The 16,034-nt window shown below is 43.3% G+C and overlaps 1 protein-coding gene across 2 annotated transcripts in view; it reads right to left on the minus strand.

The window, feature by feature from the left end:
- LOC147016743 (phospholipid-transporting ATPase ABCA1-like) overlaps nucleotides 1-16,034 on the minus strand; it is an 82,850-nt gene that overhangs the window by 65,387 nt on the left and 1,429 nt on the right. The gene's annotated exons all lie outside the window — the stretch shown is intronic.

Here is a 16,034-nt window from a genome sequence, read left to right on the forward strand (position 1 = left end):
TGGGCTCTAATACAATAAAAAGGGAGTTGTACATTTTCCTGGAGAAAAAAAAAATGATGCATCAAATATAAGTTGTGGAACTGCTGCATCTTCATTGGAATCAGGAATTGCAAGGCTAAGGCCAAATAATTTACGGTTAATTTTAACAAGGTAGAGGTTTGCAGTTCAGGTGAAAAAGCTTCAGGAGGCAGCATGTCAGGGTCAGGTCAGGTATGGGAGCATGCGCCGGAGCAGCCCAGCTTTTATCATGATAGTAAAGGCAGAAATTTGAATCCCATTATCCTAATGTTTCCATGATGCAACATAAATTATATATCAAAGTTGTACAAACTTATTACTGAAGAGTATATAAACTTATTAACTCCATTGTTTTATCAACATAGTATAAAGCATCAAACACTGTTAATACCCTTAATCATCTGAATGTTTAAAAAGGACAGTTAAGTGGTTGCAGTCTCACTTGAAATCTTCCCATACAAGCTAGTCTGATCTGAGATTCAATTCCCACCAGAATCACATCGAGCTATAAGGGAACTTCAACATCATTATACTCGGAAACCGAGACATACGATGAGGCTGTTTCACCCAACATGCACCTGTGCCATATCCTCAGCCCATTAACGTTAATTTACCAATTTGCTCATCTCATACGTACAAACCAATTTCACCATGAACTGGGTCTAATATTACATCCACATGGCTTTTCAAATCGGTGTACACATTACATTCAATCTCTAGGCAAGCAATTTAAAGAGTGTCCACATACAATGATCTTTTGGAAAAAGAAAAAAGTTCGACACAACATTGTAGACCATAGAAGAGCTAGATGACAAGATGGTAAAAAGGCAACAAAGTGATAATGCAGCAACAGTTGAATACTATGCAAGGAAATGAATGAAGAGTGATAAGAAGGGAGGAAACAGTGCATGCAAGTAAGAGGGTTGCTGACGTGAGGCATGGTTAATGGGATTATAAAAGATTGTGGGTGGTGATAGAGGATAACATGAGAGGGGAGAGCACAGCCCGTTTGAAGCCCTTGAGGGAAGAGTGGGACAGATCAGCCTCAGAAAGGCGATTCCACAAATGAAAAAAAGAGAAATAAATGAGTAGTGGAGAGTGAGTCTGGATTTTGGGAGTTTAACCAGGAGGTTACTGGAAGAATGCATGGATCATGGAGTTACTGGGGAAGGTTGGAGTGCCAAGAGAGTGGAGGGAGCTACACCAGAGGAAAAAAAGAGGAAAAAGAACCACTGCTTACAAGTCTTCAGATGCATATGGCTGCCGAGCCAGTTTTTCTTTGGCTGGGGGGGGGCACAATCTTCGATGAATCACCACTCCAACAGAGGTCACTCGAATAGTTCATTCTTCCCAGTAAAGCTGGTACTCATTTTGCCGACCTCAGAAGGATGACAGACTGAGTCAAGCCACTTAGTGTTATTTCAACAGCGCAACAGAGGCTTGAACTCAGGACCCGCAGATCTTAAGGCAACAACAAACTTTTCAGACCAGAGGCGAGGTGGTTAAAAAAAGAAGCCACCAACCTGTCAGAGATGTGAAAGCAATAAACCTTGTGCCTTGGCCTCAATGAGGGAGATGCCAATAATATTAAGAGCTTTAGATTCCAGAGAATCAAGGAGAGACAGATGTGATGCTGCGATGCCAGCCCATAGGATAGAGCAGTACTCCAATGAGCTAGAGACAAAGGCCTTGTAGAATCCAGGAGAGACAGATGTAGCTCAGATTTTCCAAGGAAAGACTTGGATCGACGGGGATGCCCAGTCTGTGGCTGGCTTTGAAGACCAGCTTTGCGATGTGGTTGGCCCAAAAGAGGTCATGGCTGATGAAGCCTAGAAGTTCAAAAGACTGAACCTCTTACAGTAGCTGATGAAAGAAAAAGATAAGAGGGTTTGTTTGACGATCTTTTCAAAGAAACAGGGTAAATTGATTCTTGCCAGGATTGAAAGACATGTTCCATTTATCAGACTGGCATTTAATCAATTGCAGCCAGCGAAGAGTGTCAGAGCTGCTGTTTGCCTGCCAGTGGGATGGAGTACTATATCAACTGCAAAAATAGATAGCATTGTAGTGGTCGTTTATGCACGAGGGAGGTTCAAATATGAAGGTCTCCTAATATGTTTCAACTTGTATATATGAATGACAACACTGACCCTTAACTTAATACCTTGGGAGTGCTATACACTTGACACCTGGCAGTCCATCCTGAGCTGAAGGCTATAGCAAAGCTTTCTTCAGGGGTATGTAGAACCAATTGATAAATCACTGATGTCTACCCTGATCTGGAGAATAAGTTACCACCACAACATGAGTCTTTCATCTCAAAATAACCAAAAGTCACTGGGTGAAAGGTTCGGTGAGTATGGTGGATGCGGAATCGGTTCAATGGACTGCTCTTTGAATTTGAGCATCTGAACAACCTGAATAGATGCCGTGACTGCTTGTGCAAGTTTCAGATGCTTTTTCTGCATAGCTGAAAGAAGCTGTTTTTCCAACACCTCGAAGTAAGTTTCACAAGTAACCCTTGTCCCTTTTGGAGCCACAAGCATCCCAAAAGATGACCACCATCGGCTTATGGGTGATGCCTGCACTTGAAAACCAACCTTTTGGTGGAGGTGAGTCTGAGCAGTTCCACTGTGCCAACTGCGTTTTGGTTTGTGGATTGAAGGACATCCAGGTTTCATCCATATCTGTCATCACAATGGTGATCACAAACTACTGCCCCCCACCCCCTTTTCTGTATTCCGAGTCAATATGTTCTGACATAAGAAAAATCATAAGACTTTTGGTTGTCTGTGACTCCTGTGAGCACTTGCAGCACTCAGCATGCGGAAACTTTTACCATTTTGAGATCAGCCGACCAAACTGTAGAACCATTTGATATGCCTGTGGTCATAGTGATTTCTTTCCACCATTATTCTGCAATTTCTCATCACCAATGAATGGTTTATTCAGGGTTGTCTGGAATGAAGCTCAATTTCGCTCCTTTCATGTCCCTCTTTGAACTTCCACAACCAACTCAATGTTTTTCACGTCCACGGCTGACTTTCTACACACTGCGGCCAACTGGTGATGAATGTCCACAGGAGTTTTCCCCCTCAAATGCAAAACTCTGATGACAATGCATTGTGCTGATTGCAAGCTGAAACAGCCATTTTCCAGTGTACAAGTACATACTTGCGTGTACAACACCGCCAATGACACCACATGATGTCACTGCTGCCACAGGAAACAGTCCCTTGACAACATATACAACCGTCATTCAGTTCATATTTCAATGCAACTCCAAGTGAGCACATCCACCCATGGAGCAGGAGACGGGTGTGTGTGTGTGTGTGTGTGTGTGTGTGTGTGTGTGTGTGTGTGTGTGTGTGTGTGTGTGTGTGTGTGTGTGTGTGTGTGTGTGTGTGTGTGTGTGTGTGTGTGTGTGTGTGTGTGTGTGTGTGTGTGTGTGTGTGTGTGTGTGTGTGTGTGTGTGTGTCCAGGCCTGAAGCTTTTTACCATTTGATCTTTTGTCATCAAATTTTCAACAAACCTTAATTATGATACTATGAAGAACACCAATTAATAAATTTTACTTTTTTTCATTTAAGCTGTTGTTTTATTCAAGTTTAGTTTGAGTTCAAAGCAGACATGGATGGGCTTTGTATTCTGAGATGCTTTTTAGTTAATTTTTGAATTGGTAGAGAAGGGGAGGGTATCCATAGCTAGACTGTAGTAAATGCAGTATGGTCCATGTGATTTGAATAGGTTAGATTGCCATGTAACACGGACCTGTCAGAGCAAGTCGTTTTGTTACAAGTGACGCTGAGGAGGCAGCATATGTAATTTATAGACAGGATAGTCAGGGTAATATTGTATGCGTAAACACTTCTTCTTGCAGGTGGAGCCAGGTGAGAACTTCCAGTCACAAAAAGGCACAAGGAGAAAGTGTCACACATTTCAAAAAAGGTTGTCACGATCTCACAGGTTAATGTGTACAAGCCATGGTGGCATAATGCGCTTTAGGGCCCGGAAGCAGAGAAAGACTTTTATTTATATTGCGGCCGCACCGTGGGCAGGACGGACCAGAAGAGGACTCCTCCCAGAAAGAGCAGAGAAGGAGGAGAGATGGACTGTAGTGTGAGGAAGAGATACCATAAAGAGAGGACAGAGGGCAGACCAGGTGAAGCTCATAAATAAGGGCTGCAGAGTGTGGACAAAGGAAGAGACTCCATGAGGGCAGAGTCAAAGCAGACACCCACATACAGAGTGGAACTTTTCATTTGGGAGAAGAAGTTCGCTCTTCGTTTTGCTTTTCTCTGCGTTGGGGCTCACTTCATCGCTGGCTCTGTTTCGTCATCATTCAGGGAGGACAGCTCTCGGAAATGGGGACACTGTTCCCGAGCGACACCAATGCCCTGGCACTCCATGCGTCACCAAAGGAAATTCCTCGCCTGCATTATCCAAATGTTTTGTGAAAGTGAGATCTGTAACACCTAGGCAGGTTAGGTTTTATTAACCTGCGCACGTGAAGCAAAAAGCAGGGTTAAGGAATTCGTTCATGTCTGTCCGTCCATCTCATCAGTCTATGATCGAGGAACAACGTATTTAAATTGAATGTTATATTTTGAACACTCATCGGAACATGAATAAAATGACAACTGTCTTGTTAATGTACCTTGGTTTAGAATTCATTCCAACCGCACATGCACAGAGAGGAGTGAGATTATATTTTTACTCTGCCTGCCTAACAGACAAACAAAAAGGGAAAACCATTCCAAACAGGAAACTTGCTGTTTTTAAGGGTGTTATAAAGAACACAAACAATGGGCACAAATAACTCACGTAACTAGTTAGAGAGGGTGATGTAATAGCCGCTGGGAAAATGGCGGTAACACCCAGAATTAATGTATTTATACACTTTTAAACCTCCATAAATTGAATTATATACTTGAAAACTGTACGAAACAAATCGCATTTACAATACTTTCAAGAACCATGCAATGTATCAATATATATATATATATATATATATATATATATATATATATATATATATATATATATATATACATACATACACATATATCATGTGAGGGGCGTGACATGTTTTTTGAGGTGAAGAAGAGGTGGCCTTTATGGGTATGTACCGATCATGTCCACCAACTCGTGTTTATCGTCGCCATCATTAACGTCGCAATCACATTATTGGATCAAGTTTATCATTATTATTAAAAGGTAAGTTTCATGATCTTCACAACTCAAGAAAATAAACTTGATTTGATGTTCTTCATGCAGGAAAATGAGCCTGGTGTTGGCTTAATGGTTAAGGTGGTTGGCTTAAAAATCTTAGGGTCTTGACTTCAGCTCCCATCGTGCAGTTGCATAACATCCGATGGGTTGACCTGGCCTGTCATCCTCCCGTGGTCGGCAAAATGCATACCAGCTAACTGGAAACAGGGGGCACTGCATCAGCGGCACTCCCAGCAATGATGCAATCAGCAGCTACAGGCTGCACAGAAAATAATAATAACTCAAGAAAATATACTTTATTTTATGTTCTTAATATCTCTTATTATATTGATGGAAATAAACAGCACAAACACACTGCACAAACATGTTAATGAAGGATACAGTTTGGAAACATTTTAAAGTTGAAGTCCCAAACCCTATTCTCCCCATTACCTCCCAAGTATGTGGATTTCCGATTCACGGAGATTTACAAGAATGTAACCCACACGAACGTCAAGGCCCTCCTGTATATGCTTGAACACCACGTGATGTATTGTGTTCTATGAACTCTCGAGTTTTTCTTATTTCTCTGTACACAAGTTTGTGTGTCCCCATTTCCCTCTTTGTGTCTTTTGATTCACATGGTTTGTTCATAAATGCTCATCACGTCCACCTTTTCCCCTATATTAATCACAAATAACCCCTTTAAAATGCAAGAAAACATCTTCCATCCATCTGTGTGTGCCATCAATTTTATTTGGGTGACCTTGGGGAGTGGTAAAGTTGTAAATTAAAGTGAACGCACTAAGTAGTAAGAAACCATTCGGCTGTTTGAAACCATTCGGCGCAGACGGCTCGTGTTAGCGGAGGCCATCTGACGTGACAATACAAGAAACAGTACTGGTAAACTTTGGTTTGCTGTAGTATATCTTTTTTATACATGTCAATGCTTGTGGAAGAGCTAGACCACTGAAGGGATCAGGAAGCAAACGAAACAAAAGGACATGAAAAAGATGGGACTTTAGGAAAAGAGCACAGCAATACACTGGAATCAATCTTCTACAAATGAACAATATTGTGACGTCCACGGGACTTGAACAGTCCCGCCAACGTAGAATGAGCCGAAACGATGGAGGCGGTTTATTTATTTATAACCCAAACATGGCGGTTCTAATCGCTCTACCGCAAACGGGACGAGGAAGGTGGCACGAGTCACTTTTCACTGAGTTGATGATGTTTATTTGTTTTTATTATTAACCAGAAATAACAAGACTCGGCAAGAAAAGGGATCCGGAGCGATTCGACGGGATGGTGTGGGATCGGGCGTGGGGAAAACACAGACAATTCCAATGAATATACAATTCTCAAACCCTCTAAGGCGCCAAGCACACACACACACACACACACACACACACACACACACACACACACACACACACACACACACACACACACACACACACACACACACACACACACACACACACACACACACACCGTAGCTACTTCTGGTGGTCAGGCTGGACCGTGGTGTGGACGCAACTGTCCCTGGATCAGTGTCGGACGAGCTGGCCTTGCTCTCGTCAGGGGGGGCAGGAGAAACCGTGGTGCTGTCGACCTCCTGGTCCTGGCCCAAGCCCGCTCACAGCTGCCAGGGAACCAGTTCTGGCGCCAAATTGCGAGCAGGAGAGGGAGGCAGGTCCGCCCGCCGTTCGACCCCGTACTCCGAGTCAGAACCCCAGAGCCAACCAAGGTGAGGCACGAGGCTCAGCAAGGCTCCAAGACACGATGAGGAACACGATCGAATCAGCACAACAACAAGTATGCTTTCCGCGCAACCGCCTCCACACCAAAAAACCACGATCTTTTTGTCCCGATCTTCTTCCTCTTTCCTTTTCGACCCCGAACAGAACCTTTTTATCCTCCCGTCCTCGTCACTTCCAATCGAGCCGTTTTATTGGCCCACCGCCGTCGCCTTCCGCCAATCGTGATCACGGGGCGGAGCCATCCGCAGCCCTGTCCTGTGACGTCACGGCCAGCCTCCAGAGAATACCAAAAGGGGTTTACGCAGACACACTTACCCTATCCCGTGTCCCTATCTAATTACGTGACAATTATCATTTCCCCCTTGAAGAAATGGACATTTACTAGACAACTTATCACCACTGAATTGCTACTTATTACATCGAGATCCTGGTAAACTCGAACAGCATGGCATACCTAATTAAACATCCTAATTACCCTTTGAATGCATACCCCCCCCCCTCAAACGTAACAATATGCAGCAAAATCCATCCATTCCATTGGGACCATACTCTGTGCAGAGTGTCGGTGCTGCCGAAGCAGTCTCCTGGGCTGTTGGGCACAATCCTGGATGAGTCACCACTCCGACGCAGGATAATGGAATGGCTCAATCATACCAGCAAGCTGGCACTCATTTTGCTGACCTCAGAAGGATGACAGGCTGAGTCAACCCCACCTGGTATTAATTCAACAGCCAAGCGGGATTTGAACTCAGGACCCTAGGATCCCAAGCCCACAACCCTAACCATTAAGCCAACACCAGGCATAATATGCAGTAAAGGTGAAAGGAAACCTCACCTAAATTGCTTGGTACAACTGCAGTCGAAGTATTAATAAAGGCCCATTTTTGTCCATATACACTTTTACCCTCAATATCAAACAATACTTATCCAGCATCAACACTTTGTTCCAAGCCCCAATAATAATCTATATGAAACCAAGCAGAGTATGAGTAATGCATTTAATTACAATCACATTGTTACCCAATATGGGATTCAATTAATGTCGTTTCCTCGAGGGGGACCGATGAAACAAGCTTATCCTCTGGAGTTGCTCGCCAGCCATCATTGCTATAATCGGGTAAGTGAACAGTAAAAACAAAAACATGAACAATGACACAAGCAAAACCAAAAACTGATAAATAATGGTGTTCTTGGCCTGGGTGTTTGACAAATAAATGATGCCCTTCCGATATCTGATGAACTGGTTCAACAGTTAAAGTAAGTCGGTGTTATTTGCAGCCCAATACCAATAGGTCAGTGCGGCCAAAAGTTAATTTAGATTACAACATCGGGTTCATTCTGAAACAAAGATGTGGCAGATGTGACAGATTGAACCTGGTATACCCCACCAACTTGTCTTCCTTGTGGACCCAAAGTCAACCCTGTCTCAGACCAAAGTAGAATGTTTTCATGACGAGGCAAATTTACACTGCCTCTGACATCATCAACTGGACTAAAGCATTACTGCTCCACACAGTTCCTTCTGCACCGGTCCAAAATGTCTGCAGCCTCTTACCCAAGTCACTCAGTCCATGATTTGCTTAAGATGTTATTGATATAATACGTATGCCAATATGGTGGCCTTTTAACCTATTACACTCGTATGCTCCACATGTGCCCTTTCCCTCAATCCATTTCCCCCTAATCCAATCTCATCACAGCCCCCTTTCCTTCAACTGTGCTTACTCCTTCCTTTTATTTTCCCTCAATTTACCCCCCACCTCCCCTCCACCATTTTGTACACATAAATTATTACCCCAAACTGCATATAGCCCTTCTTCTGATGTACCATACGCTGTCACAGAGCGTGTAATCCAGATAGCAGCGTGTAATGGCCCAGTCTGCTGAAAGAAACCTTGAGACTTTTAACAGCCACAAGGTGAATGCAGACAGTACAGGCAGGTTAATATCCCCATCCGGTGGACAACGTTGGACAAAGTAGGGCTAGATAGATTGAGGACTTGTACACGAGATAGTCTCTGGAGTGAAACCAATTCATTTCATCGCACAACTGTGCTTGGCACGACACCGAATCTCAATCTCTGTCTGTCTGTCTGTCTGTCTGTCTGTCTGTCTGTCTGTCCGCCTGCCTCTACTACCGCAACTAGGTCAAACGAGGGCTTGCAAACAGACAGCTTGATATTCCGTGCATTCATTTTAACCATTCACGATCCAATCATCTCAGGTAATGCAACATTATACTGCAGATATATAATCTTAATGGCAAACTTCTGAAGCAATATCACGTGTGTTACCGATGAGACTTCTTCAAACATATCTTAAATAGGACGTATGAAGGCTCAGCTGCATCTCGTAAAGGTGTGTGAGGTTGTCAGCGGCAAAGCATAAAGCTATCGGGGTGATGACAAACGTGTTGTTTATCGGTCACTTCAACTGTAGGTTATTCTGGAGTTAAAATAACCGATCAACGACACATTTTCACGTGACAAGTGAACAAATGAAATGCTTAAACATGTACAATAAATGAAAGAAGCATTTATTAAAATTACACAATCGAATACTTCGCCACTCATCTTCAATCCGCAGCACACTGCAGTGACGTCACCGCGAGAACGGCCGACAGTAACCCCAAAGCGCGTCCGCCAGTAACCCCGAGCGCGTGCATGCAGGAAATGAGTGGTGGCGCCGACATGACATTCTTGTTCTTTCGAAGTAGTATTTAATATTAAGTTATTATCTGAAGAGCACTCGTTTTGATAAGTCGGGTGGCTTTATTACAAGCCAAAATAAACTGTTTTTGTTTTTTTTGCAAAGTTTTATTTTTATTATCAGGAACGCAATCAAATGAATTAGTTGAAGAACGAAAATGTTTTTTTTTTTTCCACTTCATCACTCAACATGTTTAAGTTTGATGATAAGAGCACGTGAGCAAAACATCACGTGATAATCCTCTTCAAAACGATGGAGTCGAAGCATCTCCAGCAGTCCCACCCAACTCAACCTCCTGATTTATTTATTTATTTATTATTTTATTGGCAGGATTTAGTCTGGAGGAGCAATATTGTACATCAATCACATGCCACAGTGTACTTGTACATCGATTACAAGGACATTAGTCGACAATGGATAAACATTTGGGAAATAGCAGTGATTGAACCCGATTTTATTTAATTTCACCATCAATCGAATTACAGACTCGTGTGGTGGACCTTGTACATTCGATCAGTTGCAGGAGAAAGACATCGGAATATACATCAATGTCCGTTACTTGAACTACAGAACCTCCTAAGTCATCATTTTGGGGTTCAGAGGGGAACATTAACAGGCCGACCCAAGAGACTTTGGGAGATGTGGAGGCAAACAAAACAAGAAAACAGCTCGTCATGGAGTGAACCTTCAATCCGTTTCGGACTTCAGTTGAACCAATATTAAATACCCACTCCATCCGAGAGCGAAACATGGCGTCAATACCCCCTCCCTCAGGCAGAGTTCAGTGGTTAAACCACTTGCACTATTCCACATTTACAGCGAAATATTTTTGGACATGGACAGATTTTTCACCCGTGAACTGACCCTGGGTACCCTGAGCTCGTATGCAAAATTTGATGGAGATCGGCCAAGCTGATTGTGAATCTACAAGGTTCAGACATAATGCACAAAATACATACATACATGAAGTGAAACATGCGAAACAAGGATCTGATACTCTAAGTCCTCTGCCGTTTGGGTGGTATGAGGAATAGATCTGTGTAATATGAAAGCTAAATGTTCAACGGTTTTTGAAATATCACATGCACAAGTCAAGTTATCAAGATGGTTACCATGGCAGCATACTACAATTCAGCTAATCGGAGCAGTGATCTAACCTGGCTGAGATAATGTCATGTGTAATAGATATCTGCAATATGAAAGCTAAATGTTCAACGGTTTTTGAAATATCACATACACAAAAGTACGTGGACGGATGATCGGTCGGACATTCGGTTGGATGGAGTTAATTTTAATGTCCCACATATCTGACCTTGTCAGAGGGGCAGAGGACAAAAAGGATGTTTGATAACACATAATTATTGTTGTTGCTGCTGTTGTCGTGGCTGCGGTTGTGGTTGTTATTGTTTGTGCGCTCCTTCCAGGTACTTTAATGTATTTTTTTATATTGCTTGGAAAAGTATAATTGTAGTATATATAATTGTATGTGTTCCTCTCGTATCCTTCTATCATAGAACACATGTTATTGTTTGAATCACTCATTCAGCTCAAATGCTGCTTCTTCTTCTTCTTCTTCTTCTTCTTCTTCTTCTTCTTCTTCTTCTTCGATCCCAGAAGGAAGGGTTTTAAACAGGCATCCTTATGATTAAACGGATGCGAATTTTTGTTCCAGGTAAATTGATTATCAGCTTTTCAAGTTCCAACAGCACCATGTCTATTATTCGACACCAGGAACTTGCGATGTTAAAGTTCAAGGTAGTCTCCCCATTCTTGCTGGAGGGTGGGGTTATTTTTTGCCCATGACCAGACCCTCGGTAGCCAGAGTATGTACGCACAATTTCATTGAGATGGGCCCAGTCGTTTGAGCCTATAATTACCAGATGTACACACAAATAATTGCCATATTTTCTTGAGGAGGAATGAATAGCCGATTTAAGTCCACTGCAAAGAGGTCTCCTTCAACATGGCCCTTTCTATCCTACTCTCTGTAACTCGTGGACTTGTCCTCCAGCAGATTCTTCAAATTTTGTCTCTCAATTTAATCTTTGATCTTCCTCTGTTTCTTCCAGGTCCTTTTTCTACATTGCCAATGTGCATGTTCATTGGCTGGCTGTTTCTATTGCTATGTGCCCAGTTCCATATCAATTATTTTTTATTACTACCACTAGGTTGTTTCATTCAGTTTTGTTTAATCCATTAGTTTATCTTCAGTTACATTATTCGGCTGGCAAGGTGGCCTCGAGCTCGATGTACGCACATTAACTTCTAACCAGTCTAGTCTGGGTTTGTAACCCGACCGAGCTAAAAACTGTCATCCCGTCAACTGTCAACAACAACAAAAAAAAACTTTTCTTTATCAGATACAAAGGAAACCGGCAGAGTGATTCATCAATGTGTGTGCCATCCCCCAGATGGATGTTAAACTGGGAGTCTCATCTGCTGGCATTAGTTGGTGGATGTTGAAGATCTTACGCTGTCCTTTGCGAAGAGTAGGTGAGCTATCACCGGCACCCTGGCCAAATTACATATTCCTGCCCTAACCTAAAGAGGACGCTGCACCAGTGGAACCGCCGTGCCTTCCGCCAATGATGCCAGCCAGAGCCTTGCGGTGCATATGAAAGTAGAAATGTTGATTATTGGTAAGTCGAGACAGCATTTTCCATGCATCTTTGCATGGTAATATTAGACTCCATTTTCCTTGAAAGAGATCACATTTCACTGCCATATGTAAATGCTAATATTACACTGATTTTAAACTTGACTTGCTCTCCAAACTCTCTGCCTATGGCATCCAACTCCACTCTTGGGTTACTGTATTTCCTCTACTCTTGTAGCCAACGCATGGCTCTCAAAGAATTCCTTTCATCTCTCCTTCCTTGTAAGGCTGGAGTCCCTGAAGGCAGCATTCTGGGCTCAGTCCTATTCCTAATCTTCACAAAGATTTATGACTCTGGAAAATCCTCTTTATCCATTTGCTGACGAATTCACCCTCTTCCATGACATTTCTCATCCTTCAGGTAGACTCTTCCCTTTCTTCAGACCATCAAAATCTCAAGCTCGTCAAACACTTGGGATATGTCTTTCAATCCTGATAAATTTAACACTCTCACTATCTCTCTCAAAAAGGACCATATGGAAAACTCTCCTATCTACTTTCTTAACATCCCTCTTGAATAAGTTCAGTCATTCAAACTCCTAGGTCTCATTATCAGCCATGATCTTTCTTGGGCAAACCACATTTCAAAGTTGGCACCCAAAGCCAGCTGCAGACTGGGAATCCTCTGTCCTTCCTTGGCACAACTGAACTCCTATCCACCTACAAGGCTTTAATCTACAGCTTGATGGAATACTGCTCTCCCCTCTGGGTTGGCACCCTTGCATCACATCTTGCTCAGCTTTATGCCATTGAAACCAAGGCCTTCAAGATTATTGGAATGTCCCATGATGAAGCTGACTCCATGGGCCTATCACTTTCCCATCAAAGACAGGTCGATGGTCTCTCTGTCTCTTACCACCTCCTTTTCGGTCTTGCACTTTCTGCCCTCTCTTGGCTAGGCCTCTTGCATGTTTCTGCAGGGTGCACACGGTCTGCCAGTGACCCTCTTCTTGTTAAACTCCCAAAATCCAGGCTCATTTCTCACCTCCACTCATTTGTTCCTCTTTTCTCTCACTTGTGGAACCAACTTCCACATTATTTTCAATTTCATTCTTCCATGCAAGTCTTCATGACAGCTGTTCACCACCATATCAGATCATCCACCATCCAAAACCATGATATTTTCCACCCCTGTTAATCCTATTCCCCCCCCCCTCCCCTACTACTCCCAGCTGACCTCCTTCCAAACTTCCAGTTTTTCCTTCCTGAGAGTTTTCTTCTGTACTGTATCCATCTTGTCCACCCCATGGATTCCCCCCTAGATCCCTCATTCCTCCCCACACTGATTGTCCAATTCTCCCCATATTTTGTCTTTCCCCTTCTCTTTCTACTATACCTTTTATTCTGTTGCATCCTGATCCAGTCAGCGTTCTAGCTCTTCCATGAGCCTTGACTCCATGGACAAAACAAAAAACAAAAAACAAAAAAACTTTTCTTTATCAGATACAAAGGAAGTTTACATTTTTATCGAGTTATATTTTTAATCTTCCAAATGTTGTCTATCCTGCTCTAATGTCTCTTCACTTATTCCAAAATGGTCAGTATCCATTATTATGAACAGGCCAAAGTAGATGCAATTGCAGGGGTTTTTTTTCAAATTTGCAATGATCAACGAGTAAGCCTGGTGTGGCTCAGTGGTTAAGGCGGTGGCTTGGGATCATTTGGGGTCCTGAGTTCGAGCCCCGCTGGCTGCTGAGTTAGCATCAGGGGGGTTGACTCAGCCTGTCATCCTTCCGAAGGTCGGTGAAATGAGCACCAGTATACTGGTAATTATCCCTGCGGGTCGAAGGCGACTAAAGGATTGGTGTCAGGAAGGGCATCCGGCCATAAAAACATTGCCACAAGAAAGGATACCATGATTGGAGCCCGCAAAAAGCTGACCCCTGCTCAGGGATGAAGGCTTTAAAATGGTGTGATGATGAATGATCAACGAAAATTTCCTGCTTTTTGGCATGGTGGTTGAAAATGATTTTTATGTTCATCGTATCCATTCTTATTCCAATGTACCCAAATCATCAAATTTAGCTCTTCCATCATGATTTTCAGTTCTTCAGCATGTCTGAAACGAACTAATGCCATTTACGAATCATATGCAAGGAAATACAAGGAACTTGGACACAGGACGTCATTTGGCCCATCATGCCTGTGCTGCATTCACATCCCTCAATTTAATCCATCAGGTTATCCACTTCGTCTAGCTTTTAGTTATTTATTTATTTGGGGGGGGGGAGGGATGAAGGAGGTTGGTTATACGGTGGGGGCTGAACAACATTGGCAACACATTCACTTGATGAGTCCCTCTCACAGACATCACAATCACTATATATGTATACAATCACCGTCCATATTGAAGCTATCAACCAGTCCTGTCAATATATCCATGTACACCTTTATATTCAATGCTTCTCGATACCGATCTCATTCCAATTTACACATATCTACTGTTTTTTGCTGCCACTACTTTTCCAGGAAGATCATTCAATTCATTAACTATACTCTCAGTGAAAGACCTCTGCAAAATTGACAGCAATGGTAGGTCTACAAAGGTAGGTCTACATTCTTTCTCCATCAATATATAATCTTTCATTTTTCCAGTGTAGCTGTTGGGCAATTTTGGTGAGATCGTGTTACACGGAAATGACGCCGATCGCTTGAGTTCCAAGAATGTATAGGGTACGGTGCTGCAGGCAATCACGAGTTTTGTTCGCTCATCTAATTTGAAGAAGTTACTGCAAGGCACTCCCATGCATACAGCCGTGGGTGTTTGTCTTCTCTATGGAGAGCACACAAGACCGTCCCACTGACCTATGTACAGACTTTTCTCCCCAACAGTCTACATGCCGTTCTGACTGGTCTGGATGAAACTGTGCTGTAGGACTTTCAGCCTGTTTTTGGAAGTGTGGAGATTACACCTCCCCTCCCCACCACCTTCTCAGCAACTATCGGGGATGCTTCTTTGCGGTGGTTTTACCCCCCAATGCAAGTTGGGGGCCAAATCTTCCCCACTGTTCCCTGCTCCTGGGATTCGTCAGGGCAGCGTGGCCATGGTCAGAATGAAGATCGGTCCCTATGGACCAGCCCACTCCCTCTTGTCCCTCTCTCACGTGGCCCTGACTTCACAAACTCGGGGGTACAAACCCTCTTGGATGTGGGAGATCTCTGGGTCGCTCCTGGGAGATTGATCGGCTGTCTCTGCGTCACAGGCATGTTCGAGAGAACTGTCCGGGGCTATACAACAGCAACCGCCTTCTCAACCACATACGACCTCACTTATCGGATAAAATAACCACTGAAGCAACAGAAATGCCTGGTGGTGGTTTAACGGTTAAAGCGGTTGGCTTGGGATCCTCGGGTCCTGATTTAAGACCCCAGCCACGACAAAATAACACCAGAGAGGTAGAATCAGCCTGTCAGCATTGAGGTAGAGCATAAAGAGTGCCGGCTTGCTGAAGTAAGAGAACAATAACAGTTGATGTGGGGATTTCCCCCACCAACCATGCCCAAGTGGCGGAAGCCAACAAAAGGGGAGCCTTCGGGTCACCTCCGACTTCAGTTGGCACCTTACCTTACCTCAAACAAGAGTTATTAGGAGGATCAAAATTCCTTGGAACCCAGAATAAGAGTGCCAAGATTCAAACCGTGTAGCCACATGACGTGCCAAAGTTTGGAATTTT

The sequence above is a fragment of the Eptatretus burgeri genome, chromosome 11 (assembly GCF_056783735.1).
Source record: "Eptatretus burgeri isolate ZD-2024b chromosome 11, Ebu_testis_v1, whole genome shotgun sequence".
NCBI classification, from domain to species: Eukaryota; Metazoa; Chordata; class Myxini; order Myxiniformes; family Myxinidae; genus Eptatretus; species Eptatretus burgeri.